General features: G+C 30.1%; 1 protein-coding gene across 1 annotated transcript in view; it reads right to left on the bottom strand.

The window, feature by feature from the left end:
- The window catches only part of LOC148231718 (sodium-dependent noradrenaline transporter-like), a 41813-nt gene extending 37854 nt beyond the window's left edge, over positions 1-3959 (bottom strand). Inside the window, exon 1 of the mRNA XM_088192546.1 lies at positions 3774-3959. The gene's annotated coding sequence lies outside the window, so the exon portion shown is untranslated. The remainder of the gene's footprint in view (positions 1-3773) is intronic.
- Between the last annotated feature and the right edge of the window lie 13295 nt (positions 3960-17254).

Consider the following 17254-nt stretch of genomic DNA (forward strand, 5'->3'; position numbering starts at 1 on the left):
TGTATACATATGTATTTTTCTGTGGAATACATAATTATATATCAATTTTTCTTATATTTGTATTAATTAAAATTTTAATACCCTATGTAGTAAATGCATATATATATATATAATAATTGTAAAATCCTATAACTGATAATAAAATATGATAAAAACATTTTCTCAAATTTCCAAAAGTACCGTTAGAATTTATTCTTACTTATGTATCAACCATTTTAAAATGTAATTGTTTTGTTAATACATTTCGTTTCAACACCGCATAATTTATTGTCTTAGCTCGTAAACTAAATTAATATGCAATTTTATGTAAAAGCGTAATTCTCAAATAAAATTATATAAAACGCTGACAGTATTGGTTTTTATTGGCTTTTAAAGTAACATTAAAAATCAAGAATATTATGTTTAAAAATGGAATTACGAAAATAATAATTTTGATACTTAATGGTTGTATTTATTATGCTTCATATTTACATTAGGTTATTTTTTAATTTAATTTTATTATAAAGACGGATACCTGGAAAATCTTTTTGCTAATAACGATCCAAGCAACACGAAATAATGAAATTGTTTTAAAAATATTTTTAAACCAAAATATCAGGAAGTCTATTTTAATAATATTTTATAATCAATTAAATTTCACAATAATGGATACAACTTTTGTGTCAAAACCACCATGTAAAGGTAAAACATTTATAAATATATTTATTGAGCAACGATAATTTCCATATTTTTTTAATAGTAAATATAACGATTTTGCTCCTTATAATATTTTTCGACACGCAAATTTAATAAAAACGTAAGAGAAGATAAGATTGCTCTAGTTCTAATATAAAATAATTAGGTTATTATATCTATGCTATCAAGCCACTAGCTTTTCAGCTATTTTTTACGAATAAATATATTAGTAAAATTGTTATTAAATAATATGATTAAAGATATGGACTTATTTTTTATTTTCATAATTTTACGGACAAAAATAATATCGATTTTTAAGTCACAGTGCAACATTGAGTTATGGACAAACCATGGAGCATTTGACACGATTATTAAAAAAGTGATTTTTAATAAAATTTTATAAAATAAAGAACCCAAATAAATTAAAACAAGCTACTAATTAATATCCTTCTTTACAACAATAAATTGAATATAAGTAGTATTAGTAAAATAAATAATAAATAATTTACTTAAATATGTATGTATTTATATAAAGCTAATGAAAATTTAATTTATGCATTTAAAGCAAAAAATGTTTAGTTGTTTTAAACTAACTTAAAATTTTAATTTAAGTATGTTTTGTAATTACTGATTCTGGAGATAGTGAGTTAATATTTTTTTATCGTAATTCTGTGTAGTATTTTTCGATATTATTATGGCAGTGTACTTTATTAATAAGATATTAAAAATATTTTACTGTAAGTAATATGAGTTATATATTATTTTTATAGATTTATTTTGACTTTATTTTTGAACGCCAGAAAAAAAAATGAATTAATGGCGTAACTCCGCACCGAGCAAGCGCGTAATATTACTGATCTAATTAGCTGTTTATATTGTATTTTTTTCGTTAATGTGTTTCTTTTGTTAAATATCGGTTATAGGGCCGCAATGGCAGCAAGCACTTTAATAATGAGTTCCGCGAAATGCTTTGTAAATTAAAATTTTAAATCTGGTATTTACCGCTCACCCTTCATTAAATGCAGTATTTTACAAAGCAAATGTTGTATTTGTATTGTAAAATATATTGCTTTAGTTTCTATTAGTTAATTTGAATTTTTCATTTAATGAAATAATTATTGAAGTTTTGTTAAGATTCATACAACTTAATTGCAAATGATTTGATTCCATACGAACTAAATAGTTATGAAGAAAAACGGGCATAGAAAACTGCCCTGCGGGACTACAATTGCCTTTCAGATATAAACATATCATTGGTGTAATATAATCAGGGATTTTATTTGTATATATTAGACCGTTGTGCCAGCTTTATCTATATTAAGCATAGATAATATGTGCTTTTTTCATATTTAAATTGCTAGAATTGTTTTCAGTTAACAAACAAACCCAAAATCGACGCAATAAATTCGTCCGAAGATGGCTGATGTGATCCAGCCGAAATATCACAGTAAAAAATCTATACGCGAATAACCCAATAATGCCTTTTTTTACTTCGTGCAGGGAAGGATTTTTTTTTAAATAAAAACAATATAATAATATTAACAGTAACGTGCTGTAAATCGTATTTTAAGGATCGAACATTTGTAACAATACGAAAAAACGATCGATAAAAAATTCTTCAGTATGCTCCTATCCGCGGAGCAGTGAGGGTGTAATAATATTCAAACTAAAAAACGTGTTTTTAACATTAAAACCAAAAAATAGTGCGAATAAAAAATCCTTCTCTGCGTGAAAACTCCTGAGGATGAAAACTCCCGAGGATGCTGGGACAATCTCCGGCGAAATATAGAGGGACTTCACGTAAATAAATTATTTTTTTAAATATATATATATATATATATATATATATATATATATATATATATATATATATATATATATATATATATATATATATATATATATATATATATATTTTATATGGATAATTAATTAATACTGCCCCACCGAAACAAGTATATATGACAAGATCAAGGACAAGAGCGGCAGTTCCGAATAATTCGTGATCATGGCTGGAAAATTGCGGCCGAAATATAGAATAAAAGTAAGTGAAAATCGCGATGAATCCCGAGTTTCAAAAATAATCTAGAATAGTATTATATTGCTTGCACATTCATTATTGTTAAAATATATTATTTTTGCCTAATGAATCAAATAAGAAATTTTAAAAATTACACAATAGAAGTATGATTGAAAGATCGGAATATTTGGATGTTCGAGGAATATTGAAAATAAATATTTTAATATTTTTATAATTTAGAAATTAAAATGTTATTTAATATATAAAACTAAAAATATAGATAGGTATAAAAAATGCTACTTCTAAGAGTATATTGTAAATTTGAGTTGGAAATTTATATAATAATTTTCCTAGGACAATCCGCAATTAGTTGGTTTTATCTGAATAACACATGAGCAACCTTATAAGTTAAGTACATTAAATATATTATATTTACTTATAGATATCCACTATTAGTTGAAGTTGCTCATTATTAGCGAATTTTCTATACCTAAAATGTACGACCTAACTCGATTTTAATTAATCATCGCGATATTCAACCTTGAGATTAGAAAAATCTAGGTAGACCTAATCTGTGATGATCGATTAGAATTAAAATTATAAAATAATCATTAATTCCGATCTCCCAGACACGATAGAAATTTAAAAACTCAAAGGCCCATATGCGATTTGATCCCAGGTGTTTCAGGTCAAGCGACTTATATGACTGGTCTATCGTGCTGGCTTGATCAGTCTATATTTTATTTTTCTGCATGTTTTCTCCAGCTCAATGGAAAGTAAATTTCCGGAATATTAAACATTTTTTTAGTTGCTATAGTTGTACTACTAATAAATAAAAAGGGCAGGAAATAAATGAATATAATATATACATATATAATAAACAAATGCAATAAACCGTTACTATGACGTTATCGGCAAATAAAAAACGTCTCGACGATTTCATGTAAATTTGTCACATAATGCTTTTGTAGCTTAATATTACACCTAAATTATTGTATAATAAAAGCAAATAATTGACATGAAAATTGGATCTAATCAGGAGAGACTAGATCTGTTAAGTCTAAAAGGAGCAACATACTTTTTGGAAGTGTGCATCCGCCGCGTCGCAGGTAGTCTTCTAATTCCGCCCATCAATCAACCCCACACTACCAATGTGTTTTCTGCAATAATAGTTTTTCAGAGTGCGCCAACTTGTTCGCAACTTCAGTCGCAACTTGAGCGGTCCCAGCCGACGAGCGTACGACAGAGAAGCCGAGTGCAGACTGGCCACGAGCACTCGCGTCGAGACTACCTGTACGAACAAATTGGGAAAAGCACATTTTCCTCTTCCACCACTGGTGAAAATATTCTCGACGTTTCACTACAAACCTCCAACCCCATCCCCCATACCACTACGGTAAACACTTCATTACATATTGCCCATTTGAAACGTCAATCTCTTTATCGAGCACGTGTTAATTATAACGACACATGTTATGCGATAAAAAGCCAATGTGATGTGCAATAAATAATACACAAATATATATAATATAATGTTCGTTTAATTAAATTTTAGAAATAAGATAACATCGATTTATAGAATGGTTTTTTCTTCGTCAGTATGTGAGCTATGGTACTCGCTCGTTATATAACTCAATTTGGGACCTCTACTCTTTCTTCTTTGCTTTGGAAGATGGCAGGGCTTGCGTATCGTACTGTATCTTGTTCCGATATTATCTCTATTAACGCAGATTTAGCTGTGTGGAAGTTTCAACCGCTTGCACAATTAATTTAGGATCATATACGTTTTTATTATATTTTGGTCTTTGACGCTCGTATGATCAGGCAACTGCCGGTTTTATACTTTAAACGTGAATTTAAAAAGGTTTTTATTTATTTATCTTACGTTTTTATATATGTTTTGGTTATCATTTAAGCCATAGTTAATAAAAAACAATCCGTTGGAAAAAATTCAAAAAAATATTTTGGAAACACTTTCATAAACCAGATTTTAACCTTTTTGATGCTATACCTATTTAGGTAGTATACACAAAAAATGCCAATTGTTTTTTTGACAAATATATTAATTTAATAAAAAAAAATTGAAATTTGCTATTTTTAAATAGGTAACTTCTTTTTTGACAAAAAACATTTTATACAATTTAGAATACTAAAAAATAATGAAATTTTTATACAAAATTTTTTTTTATTTTTTTATTTTATCACTAGCAAAATTGTCAGAGATATGCCTATTCGCAAATGAAAACTTGAATGGGATTTGATGGACTTTGCTACCTGCTTTTACTCACGCGAGTTCAACCATTCTCATTTATGGCCTTTTAAATCTCATTTTTTCGCTAAATGGTAAGCTACTACTTTTATCCTTTGCTTAAACCACTGCCGTTACCCGTAATAGGGCCCTACGAGTCCAACCCTATGGGTGGCATCCAGCTTTTAAGGGCTAGATGAGCAAGAACCACCCTCCGTAGTACTACGTTATTTGTTTAGAGTGTCAGTAGTGTTTCTCTCGAGTGTTATTGGAAAAAGCTCTCCTGACACACCTGCGTACTATCGCTTAGCTTTTGCTTAGCATTAGCTTTGCTTGCTCCTGCATTTCCAGGCGTCATCCTTGGAAATCTCTTGCAAGATTCCTCCGTTCCAGTTTCGACTCCCGGTCCTTAAGGGCCGGGCCCTTATTAGCTTGCTGGTTGGAAATGCAGTGCTTCGCTCGTCATTGGTAGTCCAAAGGACGCTACCTCGGTTGGGTGTTCACAAGTTGACTTCCTCTTAAGAACTTGGGGTTTTTCAAGTTCGAAAGAGGTCCCCCACTCTCCCACACTGTTAATGGCGAATCCCAGCGTGTGGTCGACTGGCGCCAGCTAAATGGTATAGTTGGTATAGTTCATATGTGCTTACCAAGTTTTATAATTAACATATTTATCAAATAGATCAAGTTACATTGGTCCTATGAATCGACCCCTGGCACTTCAAGGGTTAATCAATGCGACATACCAACGGTATAGCCGCTGACTAATACCCAAAAAGCTTGATTTCAAATCCCATACAAACTTTTGTGTTTTTTAGTTACTATCGTATCCGAAAGATCAGAATTAGTGATTATTATATAATTATAATTCCGATCGATCGTCACATATTAAATTTTCTTAGATTTCCCTAATATCACGGATCAATATCGTAATGATTAATTCAAATCTGAGTAACTCGTACATATTTGATATAAATTTACTTCAGTTATAGAGAATATCATTTTATATATGTATATATAAAAAAAACTATAAAAACTAAGTCAGTTTTCTTATTTGGCAACTAGAGTAGAAAAGTATGTTCAAGGGTACTGCGCACTAAATGATTATACAAGGCACACAGTGTCTCCACAGCTCTTAAATTGATCAGACAAGACTAAAAAACTTTATTACAATGTTTTCCATATGCTGTAGTCCATTTTAAATAGGACACCCATGGATTTACAATGATATTAAACTGTGAAGCTTATATCAAATGTACCCATCATTTTTTTATATTTATACATTTAATATAATATTTAATACACTTACATATACAGTAGTTTTTCGATGTATTTCATTAAAAACGGAAGATGGTCAAAATCAAGATGGTTTTTAATAAGATTTTATATTGACAAAATTTCCACGAATACAATTTTTGCGAAATGTAATAAAAGCATTTCATGGGGAAAAATACACTTGTAGTTTATATATAAATAACCAAATCTTAATGAAAGTTATGTGAAAAAATTTACAGGAAAACGATATTTTACTCAATTATTGATTATGGGTCAACCCTAAAAAATATTTATTACTAAAAAAAAATTAAATTCTGCTCTTTGATTAGCTTAAAATCTATTTAATAGAAGTAAGAAACGACACACCTTTTATTCAATGTGACGTTCAAATTCACTTCAAAGCTCTTTAGAGGTTAGACAAGTTAATCCGACGACTTGTTCTGGGAATATGACGACACAAAAAAAGGGAGAAAAAAAGGAAATATTAATAGAAAGCGGAAATAATGTGTGCCTGCTTATCGCGTTTCAATCGCCTTGCTGTGAATGCCAGTGGCTGACAACCTTTGACCTTCGTTCTATTTACTTACCAACAGCCAAAAATGTATGTTTATTTCTAAAATCTACTCTTCGACTTTATTATCAAGTATCGATTTGCTATTCATATTTTTTTTGTATGGCAAAGGAGTGGGAGGATTCGAAAAGTTTTTTTTATATTAAATAATTAACTTGCAGTACAATTTTTATTTAAATGAAAAATGTTTCTTATTGTAAGAAAAGTAAAGTAACCACAAAGTTTATAAATCTTGATACGTAATTTTCCATCTCGCGATTTAACTTTAACTAAGAAATACTTGAAAGAAGTGTTATATTATATTAAATTTATCACATGCTTTCATGGTCTTTACTTTTTAATAAATTATATTTATATTATTAAAGTTATACGCAAGCAATATTCAGCTTATATTTGGACATCAAATTAATCACTCATTTAAATACGAAATTAGACAAAAGTGTCTAAAAAAAACGTTTCTGGATAATTTATAGATAGAATTTTGCCACAAAGATGAGATAATGACTTATATGAAAATATATTATTCTTATGAGTTCTCTACACATAAGTTCAAAATCGTTTATAATACTAAAAAATATTATTGTAATTGCTGGAGGGGGAGTGTTTTTATTTCACTATTATTTTCATACATATTGATATATTAAACAATTATATAAGAATTAAAATATGTTAATATAGTAAAATCTACGGGTTTTTAAACTCTATTTAATTGATATTACTATATTTATGGGAAAGCTTAAGAATAAAAATATGCGTATAATTAAAAATCTTTCATTGTCATTGTGAAAATTTATAAATGAGTAGGCTTACCATACGTCCCGGTTTTCGAGATGACATTTTGATAGCTCTCACAGCATCCCAAAATGAACAAAAATTTCCGAGATAGCTCCCTCAGTAGCACAAATTTAACATTTTTTCCTTGTCAATTAACATTATATTTATAGTTTTGAATGAAAACAAGATCTATAGCCATACAAACTAAAATAACAATTTTTAGAAAGCATGACAACAACAAAAATACATAAGTCATGATAAATGGTACTCTTAAATATACTTATCCCTTGATTTATGCAATACTCGCTTTCTACTATTAAGAAAAAACTTTTTTTTTAATACTCCAAATCATAATGGTTTCGTATATGTATCGCAGCGACGTAAAAACTCGTAGGTTATTAATGGCTTACACCTACTTATTGTAACTGAACTACATCTGGAACCTCTCCCACTGTCCATGTAGTATGTCCTAAGAAAGTGTTGGGAAAACACTGTCGGGAAGCGTTATTTCGTATTAACATTATGTCGGTTAACTTTTTGTTTAAACACCGATTCTGCGTTTTTTTATTTATGCTTTTTAAGAAATACTTGAATATGCTATTTAATATCAGCTTAAGTGTCACAAATATATGTAAAAAATATAAATACTAATGTAATAAAAAATCTACACATGAATATAAAAAATAAAATAATATTTTATTTTTTATAAAAATTTAATTTAGTTCAAAAATCAGATATTTTTTGTAGCGATTTTTATATATTTAAAAAAAATTACACCATGAAACCCAAAACTCAGTTCTATTTAATTGAATATGTACTATGTATCATAATCAATCATAAAAATGATTTATTAATATTTTGCCAAAGCAAACGTGTCATATGAAATGATAATAAAATCAATACATTATAGCGAATAACTTTTACATATAAATCGAGATATTTATACGTAAAATACTTATTGTTAGTTTATGTTATTTAAACAATTTTCTTCTTAAGTATTTGATACTTGATTTGATACTAAAATAATTGTAGAATAAATCTAATTATAAACTCTTACTATAATATTATTATGTACAATAAAAAAAAACTGTTTCGGTTGACATTTTGCTTTTGTAAATATACAATCAAGAAAATCAATCAAGAATTTTTCATATGCGTATGAAATAATTTTAACCGCTTACACAAATACAATACATACATACATACACTAAATTTTAACTAACGATAAGTTAACCTAATATATTTTAATACCAATACAACACGAAACGATATTTATAATGCGTGTTAATTATCAAAACGAATACAAACAAATTTCTCAAAAAAAGTTAACCAACACGATATGCTATTATTGTATAAATTACTAACATGTTTGTCCGTTCAAGGGCGGTTATTTAAGCTTTAAATAAATATATGAAGTTTGTTATAATTATAAATGGCTTGTTTTAATTATACGAGTGAAAATACAGTTACAATGCATCATTATGTTATTAAAAATATGTATTTTATCTGTACCATTATTTTGATCTTAAGCTATGACAAAAAACATAGTTTCGTGTAATTTACAATTTATTACCGAAACTATGTTTTTTGAAAACTGGTAATAATATATTTATAATAAGGAAATAAGCATTTTATAAATCACTGCTAGACTGCTTTTTTAAACGGAAAGGAATAATTCAAGATAAAGTTTAATTTCAATCCTTGAAAAATTCAGTTTTATTTTAAAATATTTGCATAAAAGTCTTATCGCAGATCTCAATATATTGCTTATGAAAAAAAGTTTGATATTTCAGCATAAATTGAAGAAACACATCCAGGTATTTGTACTTGGTACTATTCATCAGTTATAATTTTAAGTAATGAAAGATTTAATCTATATATTAGATTTATCTTGGGAGCATGGAACCAAAGTATTAAAATAGAAGGAGTTTTTGGACCTTGTTTGGACAGGATCCTTGGATATTTACTTTAATCACAATATTTTGAAGACAAATACTTTTTGATAGATTATCAATATTAAACAGGGCTTCGATTAGTTATTTTTTCATTTCGGTTTTCGTTCCAGTTCAATTAAAAATCTATTTATATTAATATTATATTATATTCGTATTTCGTTCCAGTAAAAATATCGTTTTTTCGGTTTTCTTTGTATTTGTATAAAAAAAAAAATTTCTATCATAATTTAACATTTTTATAATAAGCATACTACATGAATTGATACAATAATATAATATACATGCACCGAACCTTTTAGGGATTTACAGGTAAATTTAAATTAAATCACTTCAGGTTATTCAAAATAGTGCTATAAAAAAAATATTAAATTTCTTACACGAAAGACATCATTTTGCCTATAGTTGTAAACATAAATATGAACTAATAGTTGTAAACAAAAATAAAGATTAACTTTGAATCTATCCTTGGCGAAGACGGTTCAAAATAAATTAGTTATATTTTTAAATGTTTTAACCTTGGTCAGTTACCTCTTGTTAAGGAGTTGTATAAGGTTCAACAGTAGTCATATTAGCAACTACGATCCTTACCTAATACTGCGCGGACTAGGGCAAGGCCCGACCTCCTACCTGGGCTGTCTTGAGTGATAGCTGTTGTCAGTAAAATAGCGCTAAATTTTAGATGTTCTTTATTACCACAAATCAGTTTAAGGAGACTAGTATTGCATATCAGGGATAAACATGCCTGCCAAAACGTGTGGGGGGGGGGCAATTCCCGGGGCACGACTCTGAAAAAAATCATAACAAAAATATATTTATAAAAAAAATAAAAATCGACCTCATATAATGAATATTTATTGATGTATTTAAGGTATAAGTTCCTTCAGCCCATTTTATACATAAAAAATATAAAGAGCAGAACATTGCCTTCAAAAGCACCCACTTTCTGGGTAAATAATAAACATTATTATTCAAAGGAACATATGAGAGAATCGAATAAAGCACATCTAAACCAAATTTTGACCAATAGGAGAGCGCAAAAAACAATTATCACTTCTCAGAAGTCAAAAATCCACGTCAAAAGCAATAAAATCATGCCGTCGCCGTCGCAGTGGGAACGCTCGTTACCGAGCGTTCCCACTGCAACGGCGCCGACACGATTTTATAGCTTTTGACGTGGATTTTTGACTTCTGAGAAGTGATAATTGTTTTTTACTCTCTCCTATTAGTCAAAATTTGGTTTAGGTGTGCTTGATTTGATTCTTACTCATAATATTGTTATAAAGTTTTAATATAAACGCTTGATAATCGAGCGTTTTCATCGCAATGGTACGATTTTATTGCTTTTAAGCTGGACTGGATATTCAATATATGGCAACACTGAGCAGCAAAGAAAGCACGACTTATTATCAAGTAAATATTATGAGTAGATATATTTAATATTTTTAATGCCTAATAAAAATATTTCGCATAAAATATGATTTCAGAAAATATGTCACAACGGTGTCTAATTTTTATATTTATTTGTAGCATAAAAAGGAGTAACTCGTACCTATTCATTCAAGAAATTATATTACGATGCTAAAAATATATATAAAATGGCGTTTTTGTCATGAGGACCGGAATCATTGTTTTTCCAGGTCCCGTGTTCGCTCTCGGTGGCCCTGAGGATAAGAGAGGGGGTGGTAATTGTAGTGGTCAGTCGCGCTCCGCGTACGTTAAATGCGCATAATCAGAAAATTTATGGAAGTAATATTTATAGAACTACATGACATGTACCGATTGTTGGATATTTTCAATATCACCACTGGTTATAGTATAAATTTACTCTTGATACCAAGCGAATCATGACTCAATATTGCGTATTCTAATAAAAATATTACCTTTAAAATATTCCACAAGATCAAATCTTACGTTTGATTTAACCTAAACATAAATATATGTCATTTCATAAGCGATTCTTCCAAACTCCCACTCAATAAATGATATATTTATTTACATCATCCTCCTGCCGAACAAACATGCTCGTATTCTAATAACGCTCTTTGGAGTGTATAGGGTTTCCAAGCTTTGTAGCGAGCCGCTCGAGTGCCGTCGTCGGTTACCCCTGGCGCGTTTAGATCCCCCAGCATCGATGGGCTCGTATCGTTTTACTCTCCTTTCTTATGGCGTCTGCGGTATTTATGATTCCCTCGCATTCTAATTTGAATTTTCCCAGGAATTCCTACAGGCAGGTATGGGAGTGCTCAGCTATGCTGGCACCTCTTCACCACTCGCAGGGTCCTCTTACGTGACTATCGGTGTGCCGTTTTGTGTATTGTCCACAATGCGCGATCGATGGGGCTTTTCATGGGGAAATGTATTTGGAATGCGTCTACGCTGTGTTGAAATCAAGTATTTTTTATATTTTTATATAGTAGCACAATGGCAACCTCGCGGTCACCTCTTCAATAGTTGATTCATAACATAATATAGTATGTGTAAGTAGAATACCGAACAGTGATGACGTACGAAATTCGTGTGTTCGCTTAAAACCTTTATATACGTATAAAGAACCATATGCGGTTATATTCTGATCTATTATTATTATTGACGCCACTGTGCCAAGTTTGCATTTATTTAATACACTTTGAATTACCTTGGAGTCGTCAGACATAATGACTTAGTGGCCATAAATAATCATATTGTCTAGTGATATGAATGAATCCTTTTCGCGTTTCTCAATGACAACAATCAGTATTATCTGGTTAACGATACAAGGGCATTGGTTTTAGTACAACTGTGTATTGGCAATGAAAAGGTTAATTATACAGTTTTTTATGTTTGTCCTATTTATACATATATTATTGTTTTTTATACAATTTATACGTTTTTATTGAACACATAATTTAATAAAATAAGATCATAAAATCATATTATTTTATTAAGTATCTTTGTCATTAAAATAAATATTATGTTATTAACATTTTTTATTATTTTAATTAAATAACAATAGATCTGTTTTTATCATGAAGAAAGTGGAATTTCATTTATAAGAGTAAAAAATATTTTCATAACTGTTCCGACAATTTTACATATATTTATGCATGGCCGAATAAAAGTGTGTTATGGCCGTGCGTGGTTTTTTGTGTATAAAATAACCTGAAGGCGCCTCAGCTGTCACGGCGTGTGGTCGTGTGTCAGCAAGGATTCTAAGGATGTAAACTCTGATAATAAAGCATTTCAATACTTAGAGGCGTTTAATTCCGTCGAGAGACGGTGGTCCTTCGAGAAGAAAAGACGGCGATCTCCAAAGGGGAGAGGTCGCAACAATAACCTTTTCACAAAAAAGTTCATGTACTTCGGTATGACACTGTACAACTTTATATATTGTCATAGTTTTGATTTTTTTACCAACTGATTTTTTTACCAACAAAAAAATATATTTTATATTTAACTAATAAAGGTGCAAATTTTTCAACAGCTTTGTAATTGGCAATAAAAATATATACGTGTCTTTGTAATCGGCAATAAAAATATATACCTTTAAGTCATATCGAAGATCCTAATCTCACTTTCTTCAGCCTTATATGGGTTGTCTTGGTCTCTGTTTGTTGCGAGTTCAACTGAATTCTCGTTTATTCAAGTCGTTTAAGTCTGAAACGAAATAGTACTTCTAGATAAAATTAAACAATACAACAGATTTCTGTATCATATACTATTTAATAAATTATAGAAATTCAATGCCCTTTCCAGTACTCAATCATCTGACAATATCGATGATTCGGGGCTGAACCAGATTATTTGTTATTGACAAATACATATCTTATTAGACTCGTTGTATGTATCATATAAAGAAGTACCAAAATTGTTGCATCATTATTCCATGGAATGTGTAATCTGTGTATTCTTAATACATATTTACACCGCATTCCTTCGTATTGTGCTAAGACCAAAGGGTACTTGTTCTAGTAAAGTCCACTGGAACTGTTAATGTATGTCCTTTCGAATACGTAATATTACTTATTTACCCTGACGAGAAAAAACTATTTTTTAAATACTAAAATAAATTGATGAGACGCTTTTAGTGAATATATTGTGACTAATTTCGTTACAACTTTTATGAGTAGACCCAATAAATACAATATTTTGTTTTTCCTGCATATAATTATTTCAAATTAAACAATCTAATTATTTCAACGCTTGTTACTCTGATTTTTTTTTAAATAATACGATATATATATTATAATGAATTAATTTCAAGAAAATATCCAGAAATTGCGCACTGCTCGCGCAAAGGTATCTCAAAAAATTTTATCAATAATTTATTTAAAACTTTCGCACTGCACGGATAAATTATATATTGCACTTACTTGAATTTAAATTTGGATTAATTAACGATAACAATTCATTTGTAAATTAGACTTCTGTTGATAATACAACTCGTTGCTAAGGGACGGAGTCAACAATCCGTCAATGTTCGACTGAAACTTGAAGAGTTAGGCTTGCCATAATTATAGCCATACGGAATAGCCATGATATGTATGTTATAATATAATACTGAATTAATTTACTATAATAATACATTTACGTCAGATGATAATTTATATTAATTAATATTAACCAACAGTATTAGTCAATGGCTAATACCTGAAAGACATGAGTTTGAATTCTATATGGACATTAGTGTTTGCTAATGTTTACTTTGCGAATATTTTGCACAGAGGTCACATATTCTAGTTTAAGCTCAAGATTTTAATTGTAAATGAAGACGAAGTCGATGAATAAAAAATGTTGCCAATGTTAAAAAAATATTGTAAAACTCTCGCCTTTTAATATTATATGATACTGTCGTTATTATGAAAAACTTTATTATGAGAAAAAATGCAGCCATCCCTCTCAATGTCATACTGAAAAGTTTAGACCCGCCCATGACCGCTTTACCACAGGCGGATTATATAACCACAACATATTAAATTGCGATATTAAAACGGAAATATTATTATGATGTTTTTTTAATCGTAATATGTTTGAAAATATGAAGCTTTTCAATAGAATTGTATCTTATATGAGTAGCACATGTACCGTATATTTTTTAGACAATGGCACAACCGTTTGAAAATTTCATTAAGCGACCAATTAATATTTGACAATGGGACGGTGTGTATCCGTATCTCAGGGAGGTGAGGGAATCGAAGAAGGAGAGCCGAAGGAACACGTAGAAGGCATCTTTAATCTACGCAACCTTGGTGTGCTTCTTTCTCTCTCTCACATAAACTGGTGGCTTTTGTGCGTCCTTATCCATTAAATTGAACCTGTTGAATCGATAAAACTTTATGAAATTGCGACGGTGGGAATTTTTCGAGTTTTTCGACACCCACCCCCCTTTTTTGGGGGGATCTGATGGCCGATTAATTAACGCATCTGAGGATTTTTCACATTCCTAAATGATAGTACCAATCCATTATTGTTAAATAAGGTACCACATATGATTTGTTCATTACAATAGCTCTTACTTTAGCCGGTATCAATATGTAATTCATACGACACAATGCTTTTAAGATATAAATTCTGAAGATGCACAGATGCTGTGCTTTGACGCTGTAAAATATATTTTTAAAAACAACAAAAATGATACTATATACATGAACATGTGTAAATTGGCTCGCCATTTATGCCTTAATCAGTGTGCTTATTTTGCTTTGAAAATATTGTAATGACTCATTGTCAATTTTATTATTAATTAATAAATACACATATTTGTGCTACTTGATTTAATTTTCAATTCTAGTAATGGAATGCCATCCCTCCATAATTCCAAGAACTGAAATTATCATTATCTACAACTGTGTGACTGAAATCTATTTATAATCTAAATATTACTAATCCGATACTTCGCTTATTAATAAAGCTTTGATCAAATGGACTTCTCTTATACTCCATGAGCTGAGGTAAAACAACACATAGATGATATTTTTTTTCTCATTTTCAATTCACTAATTAAATTTTGCGTTTAAAAAACAGGTACACATCCAAGCAGCTCAGATTAATTAACTACCGCTTTGAGCCGGAGGCTATAGATCTTTAAGGTTATTATACAAGCTTCATTTTGTCGTTAAAATTCAGAACCAAGTTTAGTACAAGTCACGGAATTGCAATAATCTCATTACAGGCTCCTACACCAAACTGACAAACGTCTCGGTGTTAATTAAGAGCGTAGATATGCAGTTTGCATATTAGATCTTTTCTTAATAAACTAGTTCATTAATATTGTTCATCTGGTGAAATGCCACATACCTCACATGAAAACCAATCAAATATTAGATTTTACTAGATTACCTAATCTCGTTGAACGATGCCGATTTTGGGGATTAAGACTTCAATGGCATGATTCATGTCGTTTATTTTTTTTTTGTTGAGTAGGTCGTCGCCAATCAATGCCAGAATTTTTTTTTGTTTGTGGCATATGATTATTTTTAGATATCTAGAATAAACCCAAAAATGCCAAAAAGAAAGTGTACTCCTAAAATTTACCGTACCCCAAAATACCGTCTCCGAGCGAGCAGGTACAAATTTCGCTGTGGCTAAACTTACATAATCCAGATCAAAAGCACCTGCTTCGACGACTAGGATAGTCTGATAAGATATTTATTAAATAAAAACAAGGATTTTAGTTTCGCTTCACATCATTGTAGGGAAAGTATGTTTTTTTTTACAACTTTCATTGCTCAACAGAAACTTGCGATTCCGAATAAAAACGTCACTGGCTTCAGGCTATATTACCATACTCTTATTTTAGCATTATATATATATAAAAATATGTACGCCACTCTCAATGGAGACAATGAACGAATCCATCTATCAAATCCCTCGAACAAAGCGAGGGTTGTATAATTTTTGCGCTTTTCTGCCCGCATCAAAACTTCGACAAAAGTCTATCCGTTCAGTTGACTTTTGTAGAAGTTTTTCAACTACGCAGATACAATCTCGACAGAGACATTGTCTCCTTCATTCGTCGAAACGATACAATAGGGTAGTTAATGAGTTTGATATTAATTTTGAGATGCGCCAATGCTTGCTGGCGGAGTGACGCTCCGAGATGTTATCGTTAAGTTTCAGTGTCTCATAATTGCCAATCTGTCCGCAAACTTCGCATACCATGGGTGCAAATGACGCGAATATCCGAAAGCCTGCCCTGCGGCTTAGTTTAAACTTCCTGTGCATGATGAAGCTGGTAAAAATAATATAATTATAACTATCTAGAAATGGCGTAACATGCACCCTTCTAGAAAATATGTGAGGAAAATAATTAACAATATTATTGATCATCCCTTAATTATAAATACATAGCTATATCTTCTTTATTTTTAATTTATGTTATCTGTCTCGCATTGTCATCATCTAAAGCGAGCTATAATTATTGAAAAATATTTAAAAAAAATCTAACACATAATTCCCATTTTTTCTGATCCAAAATAGCCACTCAACACGTAACAGTGATGTCTTACTTTATCTGAGCGTAATTTGTCATATTGTATGGTTATTTGTCTATGTCTAATTAAATATCCTGAAATTTTATTTTCACAATTCCTCGAAGACATCGTTAATAGTATTTTCCTAATAATTTTAACTATGACTATAAACAGTAAAAAAAAGCCCTTAAGCTCTTACGGCGATAATCCATCTCGTAGCCCATAATCGTTACCCTAAAATTTAATTCTGATTCTTATTGGCAATAAAAATAAACGGATTTACGTCTATTT

This window comes from Plectrocnemia conspersa, unplaced genomic scaffold, assembly GCF_051122295.1.
Source record: "Plectrocnemia conspersa isolate PC_06_02 unplaced genomic scaffold, ASM5112229v1 ptg000009l, whole genome shotgun sequence".
NCBI lineage: Eukaryota > Metazoa > Arthropoda > Insecta > Trichoptera > Polycentropodidae > Plectrocnemia > Plectrocnemia conspersa.